General features: G+C 42.5%; 1 long non-coding RNA gene across 3 annotated transcripts in view; it reads left to right on the top strand.

The window, feature by feature from the left end:
• LOC106580135 (uncharacterized) overlaps positions 1 to 13,452 on the top strand; it is a 76,866-nt gene extending 63,414 nt beyond the window's left edge. For all 3 annotated transcript variants that reach the window (XR_001322812.2, XR_001322811.2, XR_001322810.2), the window contains exons 3-4: positions 7,952 to 8,029; positions 12,996 to 13,452. This is a non-coding gene — a long non-coding RNA (uncharacterized lncRNA). The remainder of the gene's footprint in view (positions 1 to 7,951; positions 8,030 to 12,995) is intronic.
• Positions 13,453 to 27,560: the final 14,108 nt, after the last annotated feature.

The raw sequence follows: 27,560 nt of genomic DNA, 5'->3' as shown, positions 1-27,560 counted from the left end.
TGCCTCTGCAACGCAATGCTGCAAGGCAAACGCAGCGTTCCATTGGAAATGAATGTACTTCTGGTGTATCGAAACGCAACGACGCAGTCGGTGTGTTCGAAACATTAGAGCTGGAGCTTGCGTTTTATGCCAATCCTCCATCCCCATCCACAACGCCCTAGCAAAACCCAAGCCTATTTGATGGTAAGTAATAGTGCTCACCATTGCCCCTGATTCATCTCCCAACTTCCTGCTTACCTGGATGGACGGTTCATTTCGCAGTCTATCTTGAGCGACCTGGCTGTGGGCGCGCTCACACACACACACACACGTTTGGGGATTTGGGATGATGTGCAGTGAGGTGGACTAGAGGGTGTTTTGGTTGTTTGGTAGGAGCTGGTTGTTTGGTAGAAGTAGGAGGGGGAGTCTCTATTTGCCTCCTTGAAGTTTGAGGCTAATTGTTTGGGTCAGGGTGGGAGCATGGGGATGGGGCCGTATGTGTCCCGGCAGCCAGGCCCTAGGTAACTGAGCCGGCGAGGGGGAGAATGGGCCCACTCCAGGGCCACACAGCAGGCTCAAACAGCACCTATTCTCCTGGCCAAACTGTCAGCCAGAACAACTTCATTGTGCCCAAATTGGAGTTGAAAGTGAGGGGGTAAAGGGAGTGAAGAGCTGGGGGTGGGGGACAGAGGGGTCTGATGGAACATGGAGGACTGGAAAAGGGGGTGTCCCAGAGAAAGCAGGGTCTCTGACAGGGGAAGAATAGGCAAAGCCGTGTGAGCTCATTTAGGAGGAGGATTCCCATAGATTCTACATGAGGGGCTGCCGGCCTGGAGTGAGGCAGTCAATGGGATGTACATTTCTTAAAATAGTTTCTTGGGAGGGAAAAAGGTGTTGCAGTTTTTTTTCTTCTTGTGCCTAGATTCCCCATATCGTGCCGTCATCAGCACAGTGCTTGGACAGCGATGACACAACACCAACATACAGTGTACCTTCACATACGCGCGCACACACACACACACACACAGACACACACACATCTGCTTTAGACAGGGTTGTAAGTTTGTCCTTGTGGGTAACCAGCCGGACCCTAACCCATACAATCACGACTGTTTTAGACACCTAATCTATTTTTCTATTTCAAAAATTCCTCTCCTCACCACCTTTTGAAGGGGTGAAGATGTTAACTCAGTCACTCCGAGTTTAGGCGGATGTAAAATGCCTGTGTTTGTGCGCTGGTGCGTATGTGTGTAGAGTTCTTATATATGTGTGTGTGTGCGCATATGTGTGTGTTTGATCCGGAGCTAGCCCCACAGGGACTCAATAAAAGGCCTCTTCTATCAATTGTATGAGCAGTGTTTTACCCAGGAGAGGCTCAGTGTGAGAGGGCCCGGATCGCTTTCTCCTCACATGGATGTTTATTCGCTCTGTGGTCCAGCAGGCTGCCTGCCTGTTCAAAAAGACTCCCCTTACCATTTTGACATCTATGACACACACTTCAGGAAGAGAGAATGAGGGAAAAAAAGGAGAGAAAAAGTGCCTGTCTGTTATCAGCTGTCATTCATGGTTTGTTGAACTACTTTTTGCGATGGGATATGTACGGCCATTTTGTTTGCTCCTTGTCTTTACATCGAGTTCCTTGTCAAAGTTGTTCATGATTTTAGATCCACCTAATGTGTCCAACGAGGTTTCTCTAACTTTCCTGACAACCCTCTACAATGTGATGTACTTATTCTTTCATCTGACAAGAGATACTGAGGCTTTGGTGTTGGTTGTTTTTTGTAGGGCAATTTTTTATCAGATTTTCTGTTGTGGACTGCTTATAGTGCTGATGTAGTTCGCTATCATGTTGAACAGCCAGAGAAAACCAAAGACTAATCTCTCTCAGCATGTCTATATGAAGACTAGGAGATCTACACTGTCTTTCCATGACACATACTGACCAGGTGAATCCAGGTGAAAGCTATGATCCCTCATTGATGTCACCTGTTAAAAGGTTTTCACGCTCAACAGTTTCCCGTGTGTATCAAGAATGGTCGACCACCAGAAGGACATCCAGCCAACTTGACACAACTGTGGGAAGCATTGGAGTCAATATGGGTCAGCATCCCTTTGGTACGCTTTCGACACCTTGTAGAGTCCATGCCCCAAAGATTTGAGGCTGTTCTGAGGGCAAAACGGGGTACAACTCAATATTAGTAAGGTATTCCTAATATTTTGTACACTCAGTGTACAAACCAAGCTGAACCCTATCATAAAAGAGATGTAGTAACCATACATACACTTAAAAGCGTACTACTTCAAGTTTTTGGTATTTTCACTAATTTGAGTACTTTGTGTAGACATTAATTCACTTGTCCTCAATATATATTTCTTCACCAGTTTATATTGGCAGCTTCAGCTATCTGAGGGCTTCAACCCTCTACACTTGTGTGAATTGGCCTATATCGACAGGGCTAAATTGAAAAATGTCTTACAGAAGAAATATGAAAAGCATATACACAACCATTGTAGCAATTGAAAGGGAACAGTTTGGAGATTATGGGAAATGTATTAGACCAAAGGGGAGGACACAACAGTTCAACTGACACAAGACGGAATCCAAGCATTATAATGTTGATTTCATGTGCATTTTACAGGAACTAGAGCAAGCACACTTGCAATTGTTTCGTTTGGAACACAGCCCTGCATCCACGCCATCACACAATTTACTGTTGTTGTTTACACAATCCAAAAACGGTCCATTACAAATCTCAATTTGGGTCAGGTGGGCATAATATGAAAGCCCGTTCCATTGCCAACATGACTAACTAAGTTATAACATACGATCTTACAGTGTTATGCTTTCACAATGCAATTCAGGGAAACAGATCATCATTTTGGTGCGCATATGAAGGAGTCATGAGTGTATTCAGGTGTATGTGACGCATCAATGTTCTTCACAATAGACAAACATAGGCTCAGAACTACCCAGGGTATGACACCATGTCATCTTGTGACTGTACATCAAACATAGTGATCATAAATGTTGACACTGTGTATGACATGAGTTTTATGATATGGAAATGTGAAGTGCACATTCGGACTCATGGGTGTTTGGCTTGCTTGTATGACATCAAAGCGGTATTTATTATAATCCTCAATGTCTCCTTTTTCAAAATACATAGAGTCATCTTAATTTACAGCATTTCCCTCACTCAGACAACAAACCATTTTGCTCAATTAGCGGGAGGGATGGGGGCAACTTCTTGTCACGCGAGGTGTTCAGAACGTCTGTCAGTCAAAACCCACACAGCGCTATAAATCTCTGATGTCATGTATAGCATGTTACTGTACAGCCAATGCATTCCGATCTAGCCATTTATCAGTGCCCAAATGTTCAACCTGTACGAGTGTAAAGGGCTACCTAAGTTTCTCTTGTGTATTCTGAGTGTGAATTAGTCCAGCTCTAGGTATAGATCTCAGTGGCTGGAGGCAGACCGATATCATCTAATCTGTGAAACACCATTATCGTCTAAGATATCGCTACACAGCCCCCCTCCCTTTTCCTCCCGCATCCTCCTCCTCAACCCACTCTCTCTCTCCACCCTTTGCGCTAATAATACAGAAAAAGATTACTTGTGGGAAAAAGCTGTTGTGTTGAAGCGGAGGGTGAATGGAGACCATTGTTGTGGTGTAACCGGACTCTACAGCAGGTTGTTTGATCCTGTTTGAGCCTGAAAAGGCTTTTTTTTAAAGTCATATCAGCTGAGAGGGTCAGGGAACAAGACTCTATCCCCCCCCCCCCCCTGTATTGCTCTACCCCTGATCTCTGTCTCTCTTTCTTTCGTTCTTTTTTTTCTCTGTCTCTCACTCTCTCTAGCCCTCTCTTTCGCTCTCGGTCTCTCTGTCTCTTGGTGGAGGCTCTGGCTCGGATAAGGTGTCAACTACATAGAACACAACTGCTAGTTAATCTGGCGAGTTATACGTCTTATGAAATGGCATAGCCTACAATATCTTTGGCCCTTCTAGGCCACAGTTAGAGTTCCAGTATTGTATCGTCAATTTGCGATATGTTTGGTGTTCAGCATGGACATTCAAGCATGCAAATATCATGGTCCCATTATGCAAGCTTTCTTTGTCTGGGAGCTTTCTTGTCCTGGAGGTACAAATAAAGAGGCAGACGGGAAGACACTGTGTTTTTTGGAGGGAGATTTGTGTCTGCACCCATCTGTGCTCCCAACCTTTTCAGACATGAGAAACTGCACATGCATTTGCATAAGAATAATTAACACTTAAAATTAGCTTTCCAATCACAGAGGATTATTTTTCCTGAGCATACGTGCAAGAAGAGAGCGCTGTCATATTGGAAAATATTAAAGGGAGGGTAGGGTGAGCGCTAGGAGATGTCATAATATATGAACTCCTGTACTTCTGTTTGCGAGACTGGATTTTATGCATTTTTTGCGGAAAATATTTCATTTGGTGTAAATATTTAACGCAACTATGACTGTGCATAACCATGTTGCGTGTCAGCAATTGTATTAAATGTTCATAGTTTAAAAAAAAGAGTGTGAACGTTTGAACCGATCAACACACCTCAATAGAAAAGTGCCCAGATCATAAGTGGCGAATGTTAGGCAGAGTGGAGAGTTTGAACACAGAGCATTTAAGCAAGTGCACTGTTGAATAATTGACAGTGGCTTATGAAAAGGATCTCTTCAGGATGAACCTCAAGTTGAATCCAGGCCTCAAGCAAACACACACACACACACACACATTTCATTGTCGCATTCAGCTCATTCAAGGCGTTGGCCCCGGAGATACACCTGTGCAGGTTTGTGGTGTCTTATTTAATTATTGTGTTACTCCTGGTTCAGCCATGTGTCTGTCTCCCCTGTACCTCCTACTCAGAATGCCATGAATTCATTATCACTCCTCTGAAAGGCAGACAGGGCCCTGGTATGGGGTTTGGATAGCTGCTGTTAGTCTCAGGCCTAGCCAGCAAAAAAAAAAACGGTAAAAAGAGCCATAGAGAGGGGGTTTGGGCTGTGATATGTGAAGGGGGAAAGAGGGGATTGGGTGGGGGTTGACGGGTTGAGGGGGGAAGGGAGGTGGGGGGGGTCTCGGCGCCGGTCCCACCTAAGCGCTCAGCGTCCCCCACTCATGGTATGGCGGATGTGTCTGGTGGTATCCATGACAACCCTTCAGCATGCCAGGGAGATACCACGGCGACATGGCCAAGGGCAGAGGGGGTAGACAGGGGGAGAGGGGGGAGAGCATGGAGATCCTTTAAGAACCACATATCTCGGTGACATTAATATTCACTCACACACAGTAGACTGAAGCCAGAGCCAGTTAGCTGTGTGCAGACATACATATATTACCCACACCTTTCATCTGCCGCAATGCTCTTTGATTCATCAGTTCAACACGGATTTGGTCCAATTTATTCACACTCACCCAGAATGTAATTGTTGCTAGAACAGCATCACATTGTCGTGTCTTTGTTTAGCTTCTATTTTGAGTTTAAGGGGTGGTGGACGTAGTGGTGTGTGTGTGCGTGTGTGTGTGTGGGATGGGGGTGCATGTATTCAGTTGTGTTTTAGGGGTTTTATACAGCTGTAGCCCCAACAATGGTTGCTGCTAATGGCTTGCTTTGCAAAGTTTTGTGACTGTACTAACACCATGTATACTCAGACAGACACACATTCAGTCAGGGCAAAGAGTACAGAACATAGGACAGGGCAGGTGAATACATCTCACACACACACACACACACACACACACACACACACACACACACACAGATCAAGCTGTGTTATAATAATACCATCTGGGACCTCATGGTGTCTCACATAGATTATAATAATATGTATTTTTTAAATATGTAGATATTTATTTTTTCTTCACAAAAGTAGTGCACAGAGCCTTTACTATATTAGTGGACCAAGCCGCAGCGCATAATTCTTTTTGTTTTGTTTACAAAAGTATTGCAAAAAAGTATGTATGTGACATAACATACACGCCTGTGCCTGCGAACACATACACATGTACTAAACACCCAAGTACACGTGTATGTGTTCGCAGGCACAAGTGTGTGTGTTATGCCACATAGATACACAGAGCCCCGGGGCGTATATTTTTAACCCAAACAGCCAGCGCATTTGCTGAGGGGTTAAAGGTGTGAACAGAAATACATATTTGAGTTTTTGAAACTCTTTCAATGTACCTCCAACTGGTGGGAAAGAAGGGGAAGGGAGCCAAAGAGAGTTATGTTGTGGTGCTACAATAGTCAGACTTAAGATGCGACTCTACTGTCAAAGGCTTCTACAAGAGAACCAAACAGGGATGTAAAAATAGGTCAATAATCCCAAACCCAAAGTCATATGAAGAGAAGTCAAGTATGTGTCACTGCGGTCCGCTCATGAAACATAGTGATTCGGAAAGTATTCAGACCCCTTTACTTTTTCACATTTTGTTACGTTACAGCCTTATGCTAAAATTGATTAAATCGTTTTTTCCCCCTCATCATTCCACACACAACACCCCATAATGACAAAGCAAGTAACAGTAGTCAGACCCTTTACTCAGTACTTTGTTGAAGCACCTTTGGCAGCGATTACAGCCTCGAGGCTTCTTAGGAATGACGCTACAAGCCTGGCACACCTGTATGTGGGGAGTTTCTCCCATTCCTCTCTGCAGATCCTCTCAAGCTCTGTCAGGTTGGATGGGGAGCGTTGCTGCACAGCTATGTTCAGGTCTCTCCAGAGATGTTCGATCAGGTTCAAGTCCGGGCTCTGGATGGGCCACTCAAGGACATTAAGACTTGTCCCGAAGCCACTGCTGTGTTGTCGTGGCTGTGTGCTTGGGTCATTGTCCTGTTGGAAGGTGAACCTTCGCCGCAGTCTGAGGTTCTGAGTGCTCTGGAGTAGGTTTTCATCAATGATCTCTCTGTACTTTCATCTGTTCATCTTTCCCTTGATCCTGGCTAGTCTCCCAGTCCCTGAAAAACATCCCCACAGCATGATGCTGCCACCACCATGCTTCACCGTAGGGATGGTGCCAGATTTCCTCCAGATGTGACGCTTGGCATTCAGGCCAAAGAGTTCAATCTTGGTTTCATCAGACAAGAGAATATTGTTTCTCATGGCCTGAGAGTCCTTTAGGTGCCATTTGGCAAACTCCAAGCAGGCTGTCATGTGCCTTTTACTGAGGAGTGGCTTCCATCAAGCCACTCTACCATAAAGACCTGATTGGTGGGGTGCTCCAGAGATCGTTGTCCTTCTGGAAGGTTCTCCCATCTCCACAGAAGAACTCTGGCGCTCTGTCAGAGTGACCATCAGGTTCTTGGTCACCTCCCTGACCAAAGCCCTTCTCCCCCGATTGCTCAGTTTGGCCGGGCGGCTAGCTCTAGGAAGAGTCTTGGTGTTTCCAAGCTTCTTCCATTTAAGAATGACGGAGGCTACTGTGTTCCTGTGGACCTTCAGTGGTACAGACATTTTTTTGGTACCCTTCCCCAGATCTGTGCCTCGACACAATCCCGTCTCGGAAGCTCTGCAGACAATTCCTTTGACCTCATGACTTGGTTTTTGCTCTGACATGCACTGTCATCTGTGGGACCTTATATAGACAGGTGTGTGCCTTTCCAAATCATGTCCAATCAATTGAATTTACCACAGGTGGACTCCAATCAAGTTGAAGAAACATCTCAAGGATGACCAATGGAAACAGGATAAACCTGAGCTCAATTTCAAGTCTCATAGCAAAGGGTCTGAATACTTATGTAAATAAGGTATTTCTAAAAACCTGTTTTGGCTTTGTCATTATGGGGTATTGTGTGTAGATTGATGAGGAGAAATATTTATTTAATCAATTTTAATATATGGCTATAACGTAACAAAATGTGGAAAAAGTCAAGTGGTCTGAACACTTTCCCCTGCATTGTCAGTGGGAAACACTTCTAACATCCCATTATGTTATTTTGTTTCAGGTGAGAGGAGCCAGACAGAGAGGAAGAGGATAGCGACTGATTTGTCCATGTGTTAAGTATGGCACACATATCGAAGAGGTGAGTGAGAGATCTGACATTTCACATAGGTCTGTTCTTGTCCTCTCGTTAGCTGGGCCATATCTGTCTCAATAACCTCTTATCATGGATCAAATAATCCTTACCTCAACCAATTCATAGTCTGAAATAGTTTTGGCCCCAGATGTCCCTAAGATGTGATGAGTGACATTGCATCTGTCAAACACTGATTGAATGAGACAAAGAGAAACGCTGTGCAAATTAAATGGTCTGACCCACATTCTGTGGTGCTATCCATTTCTCTGAAGACCCTGAAAGCCCATTTATAAAGGTAAACCCTGGATGATCCCTGAAGTGAAAGACTGGGCTTTTTCACAGAGCAGGAGAGACTATACATTATTTACTCTCTGACTGCAACACTGAAGGAGATAATGCAATGTTTCAAGCATACAAAACAAATAGCCTCCTCTGGTGGAAAGGCTTTTGTTGTGCGTTTTGATCATGTCTGTTTCCATCCAACCTGACATATGCAAAAGTATGTCTCCTTAAGGTTTCTATAGCCTTATACTGTAAAAATTATTCTGAGGTGAATTGAAATTGTTACCATTTCAAAAAAATAGTAACACATATTTAATAAAAATGTATGTAAGTTGTTGAAATTTTTGTTAATTACATTTTACCTAAACAGTTCAGAATAAATCAATCGCAATATGTTGCTTCAAATAATTGAGTTGAATCCCCCCCTCCCCCATTTTGCCCTCAAAACAGACTCAATTCATCGAGGCATGGATTTTACAAGGTGTCGAAAGCGTTCCACAGGGTTTCTGGCCCATGTTGACTCCAATGATTCCCACAGTTGTGTCAAGTTGGCTGGATGTCCTTTGGCACTTTAATCTTTTGTCTTTCCCAGTCACCCTCTGAATGGCACACATACACAGTCCATGTCTCATTTGTCTCAAGGCTTCTTTAACGTGTCTCCTCCCTACCTACACTGATTGAAGTGGGTTTAACAAGTGACATCAGTAAGGGATCATAACTTTCACCTGGATTCACCTGGTCAGTCTATGTCATAGAAAGAGCAGGTATTCTTAATGTTTTGTATACTCAGTGTAATGTTCTAACGAAATATCTCGACTGGTTTTTACTGTAAAATCTGGACAATGAATTGCATTTATACATCTCATTCTTTAAATGAGTTTTGAAATATGTTAAATACTTGTCTTTGCTTTTAAAATGCCTTGAAAAGTCATTTAAATCAAGAATGTACCTTTCGAGTTGATTTTTGGAGGACAAAGGTACTGCTTAAATGGATGTGCATTCCAGAAAAAGGAACAAAGCTGTGTGTGTGTGTGTGTGTGTGTGTGTGTGTGTGTGTAGTCAACCATTAGCCCCCTCCATCTGGCTGTGTCACTAAGTCGCCTGTACCACCATAGAAAGCCACAGGGCCCATCTGAGGTAACTGAGAACTCTGGGATAGGTATAAGCAACGCCCAGTCACTCAGTGGTGGGATAGAGATGTGTTTAACACACAAAAATGTACACGCCCACACACAGACAGTCACACACGTGCGTGAAACATGTGTGTAGTTTGACGCGGCTTTAGCTCCAGATAGATGTGTAAAAGTGCAGACTCAAAGGGAGTAGGATGCAGAGAGTAGGATGTAAGAAAGAAAAAAAAGAACCTGCCTGCCACAAACGGCCAGAAGACAGGCATGTGAGAAGGGAGGGAGGCAGGGAGGAAGGCAGGCAAGAAGGGAGGGAGGGAGGGAGGGAGGGAGGGAAGGAAGGAAGGAGGGAAGCAGGCAAGAAGGGAGGGAGGCAGGTAGGCAGGGAGGGAGGGTGACAGGCAGGCAGGGAGTGCCCTTAAGGTGCTGTGTGCAAGCAAGGAGGTGTGCCCTTTGAACTCTGCTCTGTTCTTTCTTCCGTTTGGGTTTTGTTGTTCGAGGCAAGGAGAGATGCAAAGTTGGATGTGGGGCCCCATCCACTGAAAACCAGTTGTGTATTAGCAGCTACAGAATATATTTTAGTGCTCTCCAAATACCTGCACAAAACATAAAGTACCTTGTAGTATACACTGCTGTGCTTACCACCAAAAAGTCAACTGCTGGACAGCAAAGTATCAAGATGATAGAAAATGTATTTATCCTGAATCATTTTTACACTATTTAAAGTAATAACCAGCGGTATTTCTGTTGAAACTCCAGTAGCCCCAGCTGCTGTAGCAACATGGTATATACTTTCATAATGCCCCATAAAGGCTACCAGAGTCTCCATGCTTGTCAGCAGCCTCTATAGTTTTGAGAAACGTGATAGCATAATACCTTGTTGGAGGGAGTGTCGGGTGGGGGGGTGGGGGGGTGCACAGAGGATCTGAACCCAGGTTGGGGTGAGTGTAAGGGGGATCTGATAAGGCGTTCCCCAGCTCCATCGCCCCATCGCCCTATGAGAGAATAATAAGCGTCTGTAACACATAGACACTCCCAGGCCTTGTGTCCCCAGCACAAAACCTGGCTGTCTTATCCACTTCTAAGAACATAATGTAAGGCAATACATGTGAGAAGGCCAGGGGAACAATGCGTGGAAAGTGCAGTGTGATATGAGGGAGACTCATGTCAGGAGCCATTGTTGTGGCCCTTTGTTGCTGTCGAGTACCTTGGGAACTTTGAACTCAGAGTTCTCTTCATCTGCAGGCCTGGAGTTTGTATGTGGTGAAATGTATGCAAAATGTATAGTAGAAAGTTCACTCTTAGAAAAAAGGTTCCAAAAGGGTTTAGGTGGGCCTTCGTGCTTCAGCAAACAAAAGACAGTAGGGGTGTTCAACAACAATGACAAAAATCACAAGGAGGGCTTAACAAGAAAAACTTCCAAAAGGACTAATTCAAGGTAGAAAGGAGTTGGAGCACTCAACAAAAAAAAGCAAAGATTTATTTATTTTAGGGTTATTCTGCGGTCCCCACAGGATAACCCTTTTTGGATCTGTGGAAAGGGTTCTACCTGGAACTCAAAATAGTTCTAGCTGGAACCATAAAGAGTTAGTCACAGGGAGACGGCTGAAGAACCATTTTAGGTTCTATATGGTACATTCTTAGAAGAAAAGGTGCTATTCCTCATGTTTTTGACAGTAGCTACAGTATGTGTGTTTGTTGTGTTGTACTTGTAAGTCATATGTTTGTATGAACAGTTGGTTTGAAACAAAATATAAACTGTATTGTAACATACAGTGGCTTGCGAAAGTATTCACCCCCTTGGCATTTTTCCTATTTTGTTGCCTTACAACCTGGAATTAATATGGATTTTTGGGGGTTTGTATCATTTGATTTACACAACATGCCTACCACTTTGAAGATGCAACATATTTTTTATTGTGAAACAAACTAGAAATAAGACAAAAAAACAGAACTTGAGCATGCATAACTATTCACCCCCCCCCCAAAGTCAATACTTTGTAGAGCCACATTTTGCAGCAATTACAGCTGCAAGTCTAGCCGCTAGAATTTTTGCCCATTCTTCAGGGCAAAACTGATCCAGCTCCTTCAAGTTGAATGGGTTCCACTGGTGTACAGCAATCTTTAAGTCAGACCACAGATTCTCAGTTGGATTGAGATCTGGGCTTTGACTAGACCATTCCAATACATTTAAATGTTTCCTCTTAAACCACTCAAGTGTTGCTTTAGCAGTATGCTTAGGGTCATTGTCCTGCTGGAGGGTGAACCTCCGTTCCAGTCTCAAATCTCTTGAAGACTGAAACAGGTTTCCCTCAAGAATTTCCCTGAATTTAGCGCCATCGATCATTCCTTCAATCCTGACCAGTTTCCCAGTCCCTGCCGATGACAACATACCCACAGCATGATGCTGCCACCACCATGCTTCACTGTGAAGATGGTGTTCTCGGGGTGATGAGAGGTGCTGGGTTTGCACCAGACATAGCGTTTTCCTTGATGTCCAAAAAGCACAATTTTAATCTCATCTAACCAGAGTACCTTCTTCCATATGTTTAGGGAGTCTCCCACGTGTCGTTTGGTGAACACCAAATGCGTTTGATTATTTTTTTCTTTAAGCAATGGCTTTTTTCTGCCCACTCTTCCGTAAAGCCCAGCTTTGTGGAGTACAGGGCTTAAAGTGGTCCTATGGACAGATACTCCAATCTCCGCTGTGGAGCTTTGCAGCTCCGCTGTGGAGCTTTGCAGCTCCTTCAGGGTTATCTTTGGTCTCTTTGTTGTCTCTCTGATTAATGCACTCCTTGTCTGGTTCATGAGTTTTGGTGGGCAGCCCTCTCTTGGCAGGTTTGTTGTGGTGACATTTTTGAATAATGAATTTGATGGTGCTCGATGGGATGTTCATAGTTTCTGATATTTTTGTATAACCCAACCCTGATGTGTACTTCTCCACAACTTTGTCCCTGACCTGTTTGGAGAGCTCCTTGGTGTTCATGGTGCCGCTTGCTTGGTGGTGCCCCTTGCTTAGTGGTGTTGCAGACTCTGGTGCCTTTCAGAACAGGTGTATATATACACTGAGATTATGTGACACTTAGATTGCACACAGGTGGACTATATTTAACTAATTATGTGACTTCTGAAGGTAATTGGTTGCCCCAGATCTTATTTAGGGGCTTCATAGCAAAGGGGGTGAATACATATGCACTTTTCTGTTTTAATTTAAATTAAAAAAAATTAAACAAGTTATTTTTTCACTTCACCAATTTGGACTATTATGTGTATGTCCATTACATGAAATCCAAATAAAAAGCTATTTAAATTACAGGTTGTAATGAAACAAAATAGGAAAAACGCCAAGGGGGATGAATACTTTTGCAAGGCACTGTAAACACATAGCTGTCCATTGGATAACAAAAGGAAAAGACTATTCATTGCCTGGGGTATGAAAGTAATGCCCCTCCAAGTTCAAAGTTCCAAGTTCACCCAAGACACAAGAGTTTAACATGAAGAGAATGATCACTTGGACAGAGATTTATATTGTTAAACTAATAGTGTGTGTTTTTCTTGTCTAGGTGGAGCATCTATCTGGGTGACTCTCTACAGCTGTCTCTAGTGGAGAGAGGGGCATGGACTGTCATCTCCGTCTGATCATCAACAACAGTCAAGATACAGTATGCTGATGAAGAAGGATACAGCAAACTACTATTTCTTATCAGCATGCATAGTCAGCACCCAGTCATTTCTGTATCATTGTGATTTAAAAATCAGTTGCAAAACTGTTTACCTTCTACTGGGCTGTAAAAGTACAACATAATTTATTCTGAATTGTAAAAGTCTGTATTGCTATACTAGATTTCAAGTGAATCTGTCCTTAGAATTGAATATAAGTGAACCCAAATGGAACCCAAAGTGCACTTGCTCTTTATCTGAAATATGAATTGATTGAAACAGTACACAAAGATGATATTTTTGTACGTTCTCAAATCACTGTATTTTCTCAATAAATGGAATAAAGTATATTCAGTAATATTTTTGAGAAGTATTCATTTTCCCCACATGACTTCTGTCTACAGTAAGCCTTGTCTGTATACCTTTGACATAATTAGGTCCTCTGTGGTATCAAAGGAGAACGGTTGATGACATGGCTGTAGTTGTTTCTGATGGACCCTGACCATGCTGAGAAACATACAGCTTGCATACAGTACAAAGACAGTATGTATTCCTACATTGTCAATGTGTTAGCATATGTCAAATTACACACAACTGTAAAATTGAAAATGGATAAGATATTAGCTATGCTCATTACCCGAAGCACCTTGTCAACCAGAGAGAACTTTGTACGATAGCCACATGTCAGGTTAGTGTTTGAATATTCTATGTTTCTCCTACATACCCCACATGTGACATGGAATACTAAAGGCAAATAGATTTAATTACATTTTAAAATAAATTGATTCACATACAAAGCATACATTTAAATCACATACAAGGCATAAGCTTAAGGCAACACTGGCATTAACAAAGCATTCATAATCTAGGTATCATCAGAGAGGAAGGGAGAGGGAGAAGTCATGGCTTGAAAGGCCACGGCGCAACAGTCCATGAGGAGGAAAGGAGGGAGAGAAGTGTGTCTCATCAGAGTAGTACGAAAAAGTAAGAAAAATGTATGCATTCACTACTGTAAGTCACTCTGGATACACCTCTTTACTCTGTCTCTCCCATTAAACCTTTCCCCCTCTCCCTCTTTCTCCTTCCTCACCCTCTCCCTCCTTTTCATTTCCCTTATCAACTCTCTCTCTCCCTTCCCTCTTTTCACTCTCTTTCAGATGGCAGATCAGTCTAGTCTTCCGTTCGCCCTGTCATCACATTTTTCACGCAGCCCCATCCCTTAATTGGGCCTGTATCATCATATCATATAGAGTACCTGGACACTGCTGGAGATGAAAGATGGCTTCGATCTTTCCCTTACACACACACACACACACATACACACACACCAGTGTGTGTACCAGTGGAGGCTGGTGGGAGGAGCTATAGGAGGACGGGCTCATTGTAATGGCTGGAATGGAATCAAAGGAACGTCGTCAAATGTGTGGTTTCCATATGGTATGATCTGTCTGATACCGTTCCATTTATTACATTCCAGCTATTACAATGAGCCTGTCCTCCTTTAGCTCCTCCCACCAGCCTCCACCGGTGTGTACTAACCAAGCTAGAGTGGAGCTGCGATAAACTGTTATGTCCCATATTTTATTAACATATTCAAACAGCACAATTTTTTAAGAAAAGGTCCAATGTCCCGTATTTCAGTCAGACAATCCAACCTGTCTCTTGCAGTCACGTTGCGCTTACGAAAAAAAAAAAAAAAATATATATATATATATATATATATATATACTGCTCAAAAAAATAAAGGGAACACTTAAACAACACAATGTAACTCCAAGTCAATCACACTTCTGTGAAATCAAACTGTCCACTTAGGAAGCAACACTGATTGACAATAAATTTCACATGCTGTTGTGCAAATGGAATAGACAACAGGTGGAAATTATAGGCAATTAGCAAGACACCCCCAATAAAGGAGTGGTTCTGCAGGTGGTAAGCACAGACCACTTCTCAGTTCCTATGCTTCCTGGCTGATGTTTTGGTCACTTTTGAATGCTGGCGGTGCTTTCACTCTAGTGGTAGCATGAGACAGAGTCTACAACACACACAAGTGGCTCAGGTAGTGCAGCTCATCCAGGAGGGCACATCAAAGCGAGCTGTGGCAAGAAGGTTTGCTGTGTCTGTCAGCGTAGTGTCCAGAGCATGGAGGCTCTACCAGGAGACAGGCCAGTACATCAGGAGACGTGGAGGAGGCCGTAGGAGGGCAACAACCCAGCAGCAGGACCGCTACCTCCGCCTTTGTGCAAGGAGGAGCAGGAGGAGCACTGCCAGAGCCCTGCAAAATGACCTCCAGCAGGCCACAAACGTGCATGTGTCTGCTCAAACGGTCAGAAACAGACTCCATGAGGGTGGTATGAGGGCCCGACGTCCACAGATGGGGGTTGTGCTTACAGCCCAACACCGTGCAGGACGTTTGGCATTTGCCAGAGAACACCAAGATTGGCAAATTCGCCACTGGCGCCCTGTGCTCTTCACAGATGAAAGCAGGTTCACACTGAGCACATGTGACAGACGTGACAGTCTGGAGACGCCGTGGAGAACGTTCTGCTGTCTGCAACATCCTCCAGCATGACCGGTTTGGCGGTGGGTCAGTCATGGTGTGGGGTGGCATTTCTTTGGGGGGCCGCACAGGCCTCCATGTGCTCGCCAGAGGTAGCCTGACTGCCATTAGGTACCGAGATGAGATCCTCAGACCCCTTGTGAGACCATATGCTGGTGCGGTTGGCCCTGGGTTCCTCCTAATGCAAGACAATGCTAGACCTCATGTGGCTGGAGTGTGTCAGCAGTTCCTGCAAGAGGAAGGCATTGATGCTATGGACTGGCCCGCCCGTTCCCCAGACCTGAATCCAATTGAGCACATCTGGGACATCATGTCTCGCTCCATCCACCAACGCCACGTTGCACCACAGACTGTCCAGGAGTTGGCGGATGCTTTAGTCCAGGTCTGGGAGGAGATCCCTCAGGAGGTCATCCGCCACCTCATCAGGAGCATGCCCAGGCGTTGTAGGGAGGTCATACAGGCATGTGGAGGCCATACACACTACTGAGCCTCATTTTGACTTGTTTTAAGGACATTACATCAAAGTTGGATCAGCCTTTAGTGTGGTTTTCCACTTTAAATTTGAGTGTGACTCCAAATCCAGACCTCCATGGGTTGATAAATTGGATTTCCATTGATTATTTTTGTGTGATTTTGTTGTCAGCACATTCAACTATGTAAAGAAAAAAGTATTTAATAAGATTATTTCATTCATTCAGATCTAGGATGTGTTATTTTAGTGTTCCCTTTATTTTTTTGAGCAGTGTATATAAGGATGTGGTACTGGTGATGTTAAACACTTCTCCAATTGTTGTTGAGGTCTGATATTTGGCTCAGCGCAAGATGAGATGGAGGCCAACGTCATAGGCCTATCGTCAACCAACCATTTCTCAAATCCTAAATTCCAGCTAATCTTGGAGAGGACAGTTATGCCTAACTACTTACAAAAAATGTGCTTCTGACGAAGAGCCAGCTACAAAAGTAAGTAAATAGGCGTGGTAGAGTGAAAGATATCATAAAACTTGTGAAGCTCTCCATGCTCATTAGTTTCTCATTCAACATACTGTATATACTGCCACTTCATTCCATCCTGTTTCAAAAGTCTCCCTTCCTAACAGTTTTACGTTCCCTGAAACCCACCAGAAATGTTTACATGGCCACATATTCTCAGATTTTCATAAAACAGCCACACATGTAGTCTCTCTTTTCTGCATTACAAAATGTATTTTTATTGTATTAATATTATTTTTCTATTATTTTTACAGTATTGAAAATCATACCGTCGGTATTTCGAAATATCCCGGTATACGGAATAAATGGTTTATTTTAATTTGATTTCATTTAACCTTTATTTAACATATATCGCCCAAGCCTACAATGTTGCAACACAAGCAAAAAATATGTTTGAGACTGTTACATAGAGAAAATGGTTCCAAAATAGTTATTTGGCTGTCCCAATAGGAGAACACTTTTTGGTTCCAGATAGAACCCTTTTTGGTATCAGGTACAACCATTTTGGGGTCCATGTAGAACCCTCTGTGGAAAGGGTTGTACATGGAACCCAACAGGGTTCTACCTGGTTCTCCATTGGGGACAGCCAAATTACCCCCTTTAGGTTCTAGATGGCACCTTTTTTTCTATGAGTGTACGCAGGGACTGGCAACTCCAGTCCTTGGGGGCCCGAATGGTGTCACACTTTTTCCCCATCCCTAGCAAACACAGCTGATTAAAGTAATTGAATTATAAACTGAAGATCAAGATTAGTTGATGATTGGAGTCAGGTGTGTTAGCTGGGGCTCGGGCAAAAATGTGACACCACTCCGGCCCCCGAGGACTGGAGTTGCCCATCCCTGGTGTAAAAAGTGAGGAAAGTGGCCACACTGAAAATGATACGACACTACCCATAACACCTTGGCAGTGGGGACACACGGGTTCCTCCCGCAGTACACAACACATTTCCTCAGATTTAAATATACTTTATGTATATTAATATTATGTGTGTTTTATCCTTAACCAACTTTTTCAAATATTTGACCCAGACATGTGTCATGACCTTTACTATTACCAATATAAAGATAGAACAGAGAATACAAAATGTAACCTTCCATCAATCATAACTCAGGACCTTGAAGCCACTGCTTGTTTTCATTGTTCCCCTCTAACCGGGGTCTGATTTAGATCTGGCACACCTTGTGGGGGCAATTCATTTTCAGTTAGAATAGAAAACCCGCAGGCTTTGGGCCTCGTAGGGTAAGAGTTGAATACCCCTGCGTGGACTACTCTATAGTTGACGAGAATATAATTTGATTATTCATCAGAAATGGTTTAGTGTAAACATTCAGATTAAGTATTTCTTGTCATACGTAATCCAGCATTAGCAATAAAAAATGGATGCCTGGGATCAAATTCTATAAGACTGATTGTTTGACGAATGTCTATTGAAATCCAATGAAGACTGATGCAACATTTGAAGTCATGGAAGACGGGGTAAACCGTTCTTCCTGGAATTGTAATGCTGGGCTCTACATTTTTCAGCACAATTGAATTGAGCCAGGAGCATTTGGGAACCACAAAAAGCTCTGCCGGCCTTGCTCTGGAGTCACTTAGGATTGATCCCCAGTAAACAGTGAAGAATTTCACTGTTGACACGTCATTTGAAGGACAAATGTTCAGGAGAGTTTCTTTTGACCTTGGTAGGGCAGGCGAGGAGTATCTAACTTCTAAACTCCATTATGTTTGAGAGAGAGGCTTTTATCCTCTCTTTTTTTAAAGTCACAATATTTCACTTTTATCTGCAGTTAACAGGATTTTGTTATCTTATTTGGTTTGGGAGAACACTCCCAAGTACCATCCACCTCATGATCCCAATGGGTGGCCAGATAATAAACACAATTCTTTAAGTTTGGAAACTTCTCTGCAAGAAAAATTACATATAACTGTATGTACTGTAGTGTTTTCCACGCAATTCTCCCCCAGAAGAAAGAGAAGTAAAGCAGGGCTGCTAGGAGAAACTTATTTTTGTATTTCTTTTTATATTTAACCTTTATTTAACTAGGCAGAAGAGGAGAAACTGTAGGGAGAGGTAATGTGAAGTAGCATGCTTGTAGAATGGTAGAGAGGTAAACAGACATACTGTACTATCATCTTACAGGCAGTATGATGCATATGACGGAACATAACATTGGAACGTATAGGCCCTGCTGTGTACTTACTATGCCTGTGATGTGATTGTCCCACCCAGCTATCTTAAGATGAATGCACTAACTGTAAGTCGCTCTCTGGGTAAGAGCGTCTGCTAAATTACTAAAGTGTTAATGAATTGTATTGAATACTTTGTACTGAAACTAGATTAAAAAAAATATATATCTTTACTACCCTTTAATGTCCTCTTCTTGTCCTCTTGTATTTGCTCAGTGTCTCTGAAATGCAGGTATGAGTGGACAGTGGACAGCCTGTAGGACATGGCCAGCCCAGACACCAGATCTCTCTGTCTTCACAGGGAATCACATCTCATGTTATCACACTGACATAACATACTGAGACTGCTCAGGTGGAGCTGGACAAGACATTCTCAAACACATTCGGTGTGTGTATGTGTGTGAGAGAGAATGTGTGTGTTTAAACCGGTGGATAGTGATTGATTATGAAGTGTAGAATCTTGACAGAGTGTCCGGGTATCCCATGAGGCACGAGACCACAGGGCCGAAACAGACGAACATCCTCTCACTCTACCTTTTTGATTTCGTCCTCCATCTCTGCCCCCTCTCTCATTCTCTCTGTCCCTCTGCCTGTTCCTCTCAATCTACTTACCCGCCTCTCTACTGTTGCTTCTCCCCCTTGCTTAGATGTTTTTATTGATATACAACATTACTATTTATGGCTGTCAAAATGAGCTGCCGTCTAGCGGCTGCGGAATTCTTATGTGAGTCAATAATAGACACTCTGCCTCTGATTTGATCTCAGTAAATTCACAGATGCTATATTTTCACTCTTGAGATATGGGCCCATGTCAAACTCTGCGAAGACAGATAAATTAGAAAGGTCTCTAATAATATAACAGTGTTTTCAATAGCCTGAATAGCATAGCCGTACACCAGGGGTGTCAAACTCATTCCACGGAGGGCCGAGTGTCTGCTGGTTTTAGTTTTTTCCTTTCAATTAAGACCTAGACAAACAGGTGAGGGGAGTTACTAATTAGTGACCGTAATTCATAAATCAAGTACAAGGGTGGAGCGCAAACCCGCAGACACTCAGCCCTCCGTGGAATGAGTTTGACACTTACCGTACACTATCCATGTTTATGATACGCTACAATGACAGTTAGTGTCCAGAACCAAAGTGGAAGTGTTTATTGTAAATGTGCAATGAGGGGAAAGTATGGTAGTAATAACAATGGTAAAATATGATGAACCAAATAGAATAAGGCCCATCTTCTCATTAGTCAATCGTGTATTCCCGGTTCTCTCCTTATCACCTGCATCGTAAAAATAGAAAGTCCCAAAACACAATGATTGTGTAATCAAACCACGAAAAGTAGATCTGGTGTTTGGAGGGTGTTTAATGTAAGAGTTTTAATGCACAGAATGTGTTTTACGACATAAATTAAGTACTCCCAAGTACACCCAAAGTGGTTCTTCAACCTTAACATTGGTGTTTTTAAGAGTTGTGAAAACACTTTTTGAAGGTTTCAGTGCATGTAAAGGTAGCATCAAAACACAAAAACGGTGTTTCTCATACAATCAAGGGTTTATAAATGCAAATGTTTTTTGCCTACACTGATTTATGATAAGGGCCTATGGAAAATATTTTGGGGAATTCCACCTTTTTTTATTATTTAAAAAGATTAGAAATCAGGAGTGGCAGTAAGGTACATTTCATTTGAATTTTACCCACTCAACCACTGGTAAGAAATTATTCTTGGGTGAATTGCAATTTACCAAAAAAAATATATATATATATATATATATATATATACACTTAATAAAAATGTATGCAAGTCATGCAAAGCCTGTGGACACGTCAACCCTCTCCCCACCGAAGACCGGGGTTAAATTCCCCGCTCCAACCCTTCAATCTGTTTCTCCCACCTATCTGTATCGCCTCTGTCAATTCATAACTGTCTCAATGAAGTGTCAAAACACCCATTTATGCATGTTGTTTCAAAGATTTGTTCATTTCCTTTTACCAAAATAATCAAAGAATAGATCCAACTAAATATGTTGCTGAAAATGAAAGTATTTTTCATGAGGTTAAACAAAGAGAGAGAAAATTGAGTGATTGATCATTGGAAGGTTTAAATCAACATATCTTGCCACATGACTCAGATTTTAGAGGATTGTGGTTAATTAAAAAATCTTTAGACTTTTTGATTATTTCACACAATGTTGCATACATGTTTGAAGAAAGAAAAGTATATTTCTACATTAGTATTAAGCTTGTTGTGCCATGAGGTGTAATGGATCATATTGAACAGACATAAAACCGTTAAGGTTTCGTCTTCTTCGCATTGGTGCCAGCTCAGTTTGGTGTTACAAAGCACACCATTTTAACAGTGTGGAGAAAAACACCTGAGATCATCATAGCTGTTTCCAATGAGTAAAGGAGATGCAGTATTCTATACTCAACGAGACCCAGTAACACATCCTCACAGAAATTCTATGGAACCCAGCAAAATATGCACCCCTCTCTATTATTATCAGAAGCCCACAGGCTGCCGCACCAAGCACGTCTCTTTACTACATCAGCTGGGAACCAGAAGACTCTTCTCTACTACTTGAAGACTGTATCAATGGCAGAAAATGCAGAAAATGCAACTGGCCAACATTTTCAAGCTGTGGTATAGTTTGGTTGGAGGTCATGGAAACGATGATGCCTGACTGACAGCTAAAGGTGCAGATGGGAAAGTAAAACAATTAAAATAAACATGTCTAAAGCTAATGATAATGGAACATGACACACACACATTAACATACATACCAGCGCACGCACGCACGCACGCACGCAAGCACACACACACACACACCTATTCAGCTACAAAAGGGCCCGTCATTGCCCAGTCTCTGTCCCAGTCCTTCACACACAGAGTCAAGGGAGGGCCTGTGTCATCCTCAATTACTGTAGTATTTATAGACGCTAGAGTCAAGAGTAGGCCCTGGGTTTCTCCTCTACACACAGTAAGTCAAACTCAGCAGTCCGGGGTCCAGTGACTCACCATCTACACTGAACACGCCAGCCCAGCGATGACATCCCCAGGATGAGACGAACACACAGAGTTACTGCCCAGAGAGATGACATCACTCTGGGCCAGGCTAAAATACGGCCTGCGCTTACAGTATGTGTCATGTCAGAGCAGACAGCAATGAGGCTGCCTCATCTGGAGAAGAATAGGAAAAGGGTCCAGCCCAACCAATCAAGGAACTGCTGCAGTAGCATGGTTGACGTGACTTCCCTCTGATCAAGGACTTTGAACACACAGGATGGCCGATGAAGAGTCATTCAGATTAAGAACTGTAGAAATGTTATAATAATGGTCAAAATATCCTGGATTGTATTTTCATACTATTAGTCACACAACAATAAAGGTGAAAATATTTACTCAGTTGATACATTTGTTTGACAATTGGTATCTACCTCTACTTTTATTTACCAAAGTCACATTCTCATCCAAATTGCTTACATGATATTGTACGGCACGCAATCCGATATCAAAACTTACATTTTGTGCGCAACAATTTTCACAAACGACTTCTGCTACTATTGTCACTGCCACTTGTCCACAGCCAAGTTAAGGTGTGTGTGTTGATTTAGACATGGATGAATGGCTGTTCACGTTCAAGTTTGGAGGACAGACAGAGAACCAGTTCACACCAGCACACCTCCCATCACCCCTCCTCACCACACACACAGGCTCTCAGGTCTCCATGTTGTTGATGTTTGAACATTTCAATTCAGGGGGCTAGAAGGCCTGCAGCTGCCCGTCTCGCCTGGCTGAATAAGGGGGGCTTTTCTTGGGCAGGAGTACGAGGGGCCTGTGAATGCTTTCCCGATGAGAGATGAGGCATATTGAAAACTATATTAAATTACCCTGATTAACAATTTAGCAAGGAACAGGCGAGCCGTGGGGGCACTCTATAGGGAGGCCTGGGGGCTATTCATCGCCACAGCACCAGGGTCGAAAGGTGCCCCAAGTTCACAGGCTCTGGCGCTTTGTTATGCTAACGCTCAATCCAAAATCAGCTGCCTGCTCCATGGCCAGACACAAACACTTCCCTGAGAACTTTCAGGGAGTTGTCATTCCACTGCGTGCCTTTCCCCCCACTCCTCTCCCCTGCCCAAATACTGGGGACCTTTTTTTATGGATGTGTGCATGTGTGTGTGTGTGTGTGTGTGTGTGTGTGTGTGTGTGTGTGTGTGTGTGTGTGTGTGTGTGTGTGTGTGTGTGTGTGTGTGTGTGTGTGTGTGTGTGTGTCTATTTGCTAAAATGATGAGCAAATGCATCAAATTATCACTATTTGATCATCTTACAACTGGAGCAAAATAGCCTAATAATAACAATAATAATGTTGTTGTTAATATATTATTAAAAATACACTTTTATCCCTGCTTGGTGAGTCAGTGCATCAAGATGTATATAAGCCTATTAGCACATGTTTCAATCGGCATCAGCTCATTTAATGTAAAAGCTTTTGACACTGTCAGCTACATGACAGATGTTTTCATGAATTGGCCATTTGATTTAAAGTATAGGCCTACAGAACAGTGATTTTTCACATTCGTGTCCAAGAGCGTATCACTAGAGATGAGCATTCGGAGTCTACTTTTTGATTCGTTTATACAGTCAGATCGACTGCAATGCACCCTATTATTCTCTACAAATGATTGACATCTATACCTCAAAACTAATTTAAACAAGGCATGATGAAATTTCCCAAATTATATGAGCAACAAAGCACAAGAATTGACATCAATAATGAATATAAACACTGGAAATCTACATGTAATTAATGTTGCAGATTGATTTGGCCTGGCATTGACTGAAGAAAAATAAAATGCTTTATGGGGTGGGAAGGGAGGGGAAAGGGGGTATTAATTTATACAATTAAGTATTTCATTTTTGTTGTTTGGTAGATAGATATTACTTACCTTTATAAAATAGAAATATCCAGTGAATAGTCAAGAATTTAATTCCAATTAGGAAAAATCAAATTTGCAAGTAACAAGAATCAAAACAAACATGTACCAAACCTGTATAGTATCAATAATGTTTTGTTCTTTTGTACCATTATTGTGTGATGTCTCCGGGGAGAGGTGATCAATAGCGGTTAACAAGCAGGGGTTGATAAGGTAACATATGTGAGGTCAAATGATGGTCAAACACCCTTAACCCCAAGGTCAAAGTCTTGCACAGAAACATATATTGTTATTGGCTTACAATTGACTCACTTCTCAATAACCTGCTGATGCTTTTCAAATCCTTTTTGTATTAGGCTGCAATAACCTATCAAATGTAAATGTGTTAATTAAATGTATTAAAATACATACAAAGATTGCACAACTATATATCTACATTTAAAAAAATGATTGCTTACTATTCGTTTTCATTGAGAGCAAGGAAAATTGACTGTTGTGGAAAAGAAAATTGCCAATATTATAAGCCTAATACAAAACTGTGCTTCTTTCACATTGAAATTATAAAAAGGTATCTTGATAAAATAGGCACAACAACAAAACATATAGCCTAGCCTTCTTTAAAGCAGCCTCTAAGTAAAATTTATAATTGACATTAAACTAATTAATTTGACTGGCAAGACACTTGACAAACACACACGTCACATCTCACAAACAATCAGTACCAAGTTAAGTTAGTGGCAGGTATTATCCTACATTCATTATTGACACAATTCATGGTTTACTATATTTGAATAGGCCTACTTGTACATATTAGACATATATGGACACTGCACATACATATTGTTTAAATTCATAAAAACAACACAGAGGATATACTATTACATTGAATAACAAAAGTATGCAAAAATATACAAAATATCCTATTAATTGGTAACTGGGTGGGTTTGTAAGTTCCATCCAGTGAGGCCAGAGACCTTGGTGAGAAGAATGCTGGGCCCCTCTCGCTGTGCTGTGGTTGTGAAGAGCTAAAGCATGAAGAAAATCCTCATCAATACAAATGAGCGTCCAGAACCTGGGGAACACTGCGACCAGGCGCTCCCAGGCCTCACCTTAAAATCCTGTTGTCTTACACCAGCCTACAGCCACTCCACATTATCCCAGAGAGTCTGCTGTATCCAAGGATTAAGTCTGAAATCACTTCAACATCTCTATACTCTGACTGCCGCCTGAGAAAATAAGGATACTTCTAATTCCACTGGCGTAATTACCTGATTAAAATAAGCGTTTCTCTCCCTCCCTCCCTCCCTCCCTCCCTCCCTCCCTCCCTCCCTCCCTCCCTCCCTCCCTCCCTCCCTCCCTCCCTCCCTCCCTCCCTCCCTCCCTCCCTCCCTCCCTCCCTCCATCCCCTCCTTACTCACACTGAACTGCTTCAAGAATGTTGAAAAAGCATTCCAGGTGAAGCTGGTTGAGAGAATGCCAAGAGTGTGCAAAGCTGTCATCAAGGCAAAGGGTGGCTACTTTGAAGAATCTCAAATATATAATATATTTTGATAGATCTGGGGAAGGTTACCAAAACATCTATGCAGCATTGAAGGTCTTAAAGGAAGAAGTTTGGAACCACCAAGACTCTTCATAGATCTGGCCACCCGGCCAAACTGAGCAATCGGGGGAGAAGGGCCTTGGTCAGGGAGGTGAGCAAGAATCCGATGATCACTCTGACAGAGCTCCAGAGTTCCTCTGTAGAGATGGGATAACCTTCCAAAAGGACAACCATCTCTGCAGCACTCCACCAATTAGGCCTTTATGGTGGAGTGGCCAGTTGGAAGCCATTCCTCAGTAAAAGGAACATGACAGCCCGCTTGGAGTTTTCCAAAAGGCACCTAAAGGTCTCTCAGACCATGAGAAACAAGATTCTCTGGTCTGATGAAACCAAGACTGAACTCTGGCACCATCAATTTTTCAGCGGCAGGGACTGGTAGGGACTGGGAGACTAGTTAGGATCGAGGGAAAGATGAACGGAGCAAAGTACAAAGAGATCCTTGATGAAAACCTGCTCCAGAGCGCTCAGGACCACAGACTGGAGTGAAGGTTCTCCTTCCAACAGGACAACGACCCTAAGCCCACAGCCAAGACAACGCAGGAGTGGCCTCGGGACAAGTCTCTGAATGTCCTTGAGTGGCCCAGCCAGACATGAACCCGATCTAATATCTCTGGAGAGACCTGAAAGTAAATGTGCAGCGACAATCCCCATCCAACCTGACGGAACTTGAGAGGATCTGCAGAGAAGAAAGTGAGAAACTCCCCAAATACAGGTGTGCCAAGCTTGTAGCATCATACCCAAGAAGACTCAAGGCTTTGTCATTATGGGGTATTGTGTGTAGATTGATGAGGGAAAAAACAATTTAATACATTTTTGAATAAGGCTGTAATGTAACAAAATCTGGCAAAAAGTCAAGGGGTCTGAATACTTTCCAAATGCCCTATATATAGTGCCTTTAGAAAGTATTCACACACCTTGACTTTTTCCATATTTTGTTGTTACACCTTCAAATTAAAATGGATTAAATGTAGATGTTGTGTCACTGATCTACACACAATACCCCATCATGTCAAAGTGGAATTATGTTTTTAGTAATTTTAATTAAACAAATTCATTAAAAATGAAAAGCTGAAATGTCTTGAGTCTAAGTATTCATCACCTTTGTTATGACAAGCCTAAATTAGTTCAAGAGTAAAAATGTGCTTAACAAGTCATAATAAATTGCATGGACTAGTGTTTAACATTTTTGAATGACTACCTCATCTCTGTACCCCACACTTACAATTATCTGTAAGGCCCCTCAGTCAAGCAGTGAATTTCAAACACAGATTCAACCACAAAGACCAGGGAGGTTTTCCAATGCCTCGCAAAGAAGAGCACCTATTGGTAGATAAAACATTTTGAAAAAGCACACATTGCATATCCCTTTGAACACGGTGAAGTTATTAATTACTCTTTGGATGGTGTATCAATACACCCAGTCACTACAAAGATACAAGCATCCTTCCTAACTCAGTTGCCGGACAGGAAAGAAATCGCTCAGAGATTTCACCATGAGGCTAAGGGTGACCAGTGATAATATTAGCATGTAAATCTTGGTGGTGCAAAAAAAAGAAAAGTTTTGGATGCATGCCAGCAAAGTCATTACACAACACAACTAAACACTAAACAATACATTAATTGGACTATAACGGTGACAAACAGTCCTCCCAAACTGTAGGGCCCACATAAAGCTGTCCGAACAGCAGAGTCCCAACAGCAGTCCCAACACCTTACCACTGCTACATCTGGCTATTAGCGGAGCCTTGTCTGGCAGCAAAACAGTTCATTCATCCTCACTGCCCTTTAAGAAAACATATCTGATAATGGCTGACTTGCTTATACATATATGGTTTCCACTGACAATTGAGATGTACAAACTATGGCATAAGGGGACGACGAGCGGACTAGAGGCAATCCGTAATTTCGATTAAGACATTAATGAGCAAACTATGTCAGACTATTTGTTCAGCCCTTATGAAATGTACAGCGACAGATTTGAGAACATGGGCCGTTCTTACAGTATTCTCCCTGTACACTTAGTCAGAACCGTAGTATAAATAAAGGGGGCTTATAAGCAGGAAATGAAGCTCTTACAATATTCAATAATTGCATTTCTCTAAAACAGGCTATAGGCTCTACGTGCACCACCAAGTCAGAACTGTAGGCGAAATTAAGAGGGGAAAAGGGACCAAATTATTAGGGTGAGGCACATGGGCT

Source organism: Salmo salar, chromosome ssa20 (genome assembly GCF_905237065.1).
Source record: "Salmo salar chromosome ssa20, Ssal_v3.1, whole genome shotgun sequence".
NCBI classification, from domain to species: Eukaryota; Metazoa; Chordata; class Actinopteri; order Salmoniformes; family Salmonidae; genus Salmo; species Salmo salar.
The sequence above is the reverse complement of the archived record's forward strand: the minus strand, read 5'-3'. Positions and strand labels throughout refer to the sequence as shown.